We start from the raw sequence: 2,606 nt of genomic DNA, 5'->3' as shown, positions 1-2,606 counted from the left end.
CCTTTTCTAAAACCAGCTTGAACATCAGGAAGTTCACGGTTCACGTATTGCTGAAGCCTGGCTTGGAGAATTTTGAGCATTATTTTACTAGCGTGTGAGATGAGTGCAATTGTGTGGTAGTTTGAGCATTCTTTGGCATTGCCTTTCTTTGGGATTGGAATGAAAACTGATCTTTTCCAGTCCTGTGGCCACTGCTGAGTTTTCCAAATTTGCTGGCTTATTGAGTGCAGCACTTTCATAGCATCATCTTTCAGGATTTGGAATAGCTAAACTGGAATTCCATCACCTCCACTAGCTTTGTTCGTAGTGATGCTTTCTAAGGCCCACTTGACTTCACATTCCAGGATGTCTGGCTCTAAGTCAGTGATCACACAATTGTGATTATCTGGGTCATGAAGATCTTTTTTGTACAGTTCTGTGTATTCTTGCCATCTCTTCTTAATATCTCCACTAATGTGACATAATTTTACATATATAATTATACTCATTTTTATTTTATAAATAAATAATAGAAAAAATAATATAAATAATAGTGTCTACTCTCAGATGACTAAGCTATATTAATGCATATTTGTATACGCATTTACCTTAGCATCATTTTCTTGGGTATACTGATTTTCTTAAGACTCACATGCTGTGGTAGAGTTTTAGTATTTACCTCACAGCTCTTAATCCCCTGATGAAAGTTTTCTGAAGAATTAATCAATTCTAAAAGCAGGCATAATACACTTGCAGTGTATTCACATTAACATCTCCTTCACCCTTTGACTTTTGGGCTAATTACACTCATGATCCTTCTCTCTATGGACACCTTGAACTCAATGATTTTGAGTGAGTATGTTTGCTTCACTTTTCTTTTTTGAATTTTTCTGTTTAAATTTTTCTTTTTCCATTTTTCTGACAATTTTAAAAAGCGTATCTATAAATTGTTAATATCACCTTTCTTTTAAAGCATTTATTGTTATTGAGGATACTATATAAGAAGCTTAAAAATCATGGGGTTTAATTAAATTCAAATGTATTTCTATATCTGGTGTAGAAACTGACTCATTTTTAAGGTCAATGTTACATTCATTGGCACTGTTATTTTTAACTAAGAATTTATTCTTTTTTTCCATTTGTCCTCTTCATCTAATATTTATACTTCCATTTTCCAAATTTAGGAAGTTTTTAAAAAGCTTCAGTGATTAAGAAAAATTTCCACTGCAAAGGAAATATATTATCATTATAAACCTTGTAACATTAATATCTGTAATAAAATAACAACACCAACAAATATTTGCATAACTTTCTGTATCATGCAAAGTACCAATGTATTATGTCAGCAGATCAAAATAATAACCTAGTAATATGTAAATCAAGGACATTTGCAGATATTAAAATCAGGAGCCACAGACATTAAAGTCCTCCAAATAACTATTTGACAAGAGAAAAAATTTTACAAAATAATATCCAATACCCCAAAAATGGTTCCAGATAATTTCAAAATTCTCCAAACTCTTTGCCTATCATAGCTTTCTCTGAGGAAAACTTACATTTCCCTAATGAAACTCTTAACTTTACTACCAATCAACGGTCCGTCTAGTCAAAGCTATGGTTTTTCCAGTGGTCATGTATGGACTGTGAAGAAGGCTGAGCACCGAAGAATTGATGCTTTTGAATTGTGGTGTTGGAGAAGACTCTTGAGAGTCCCTTGGACTGCAAGGAGATCCAACCAGTCCATCCTAAAGGATATCAGCCCTGGGTGTTCTTTGGAAGGAATGATGCTAAAGCTGAAACTCCAGTACTTTGGCCACCTCATGCGAAGAGTTGACTTATTGGAAAAGACTCTGATGATGAGAGGGATTGGGGGCAGGAGGAGAAGGGGATGACAGAGGATGAGATGGCTAGATGGCATCACTGACTCCATGGATGTGAGTTTGAGTGAACTCCGGGAGTTGGTGATGGACAGGGAGGCCTGGCGCGCTGCGATTCATGGGGTCACAAAGAGTTGGACACGACTGAGCAACTGAACTGAACTGATGAAATCACAATACCTGTATATAGGACCAATCAATGTACACTTAAGATGTACAAAGTACACATACACACTCATACACACACACACACACACACACACACACACACACACATACAGCACTTACTGTGTGGCAGGCATGATTCAGCCAGAGAAGTTTATAAAAATCCAGTTCTTATACTTAGGGGTTCTGTGGTAGCTCAGCTGACAAAGAATCCGCCCGCAATGTAGGAGACCCAGGTTCAATTCCTGGGTGGGGAAGATTCCCTGGAGAACTGGGAATGGTTACCCACTCCAGTATTCTGGCCTCTCTTCTTTAACTAAAGAACATTTATTTGTTTTTCACAAAGGCTTTATCTTGAGGATATAACTAAACTGTGCCACTGCCCCCCATCCCAGTCTGAAGAAGGATTAGTTCAGTGGATGTTATCAAGCAGGAATGAACAGTTTGAGGGACTGGAACCAACATTAACTGACAAAAACCAACTTCCATCTAAATCATCATAAAAATGTATAAGTGAAAAATGGAGGGGGGGTGGTCAAAGGGGGTTTCAGATTGAACAAGATCATCACACTTTATCTAATACAT

The sequence above is a fragment of the Bos mutus genome, chromosome 9 (genome assembly GCF_027580195.1).
Source record: "Bos mutus isolate GX-2022 chromosome 9, NWIPB_WYAK_1.1, whole genome shotgun sequence".
Taxonomy (NCBI): domain Eukaryota; kingdom Metazoa; phylum Chordata; class Mammalia; order Artiodactyla; family Bovidae; genus Bos; species Bos mutus.
Note: the sequence above shows the minus strand (reverse complement) of the source record.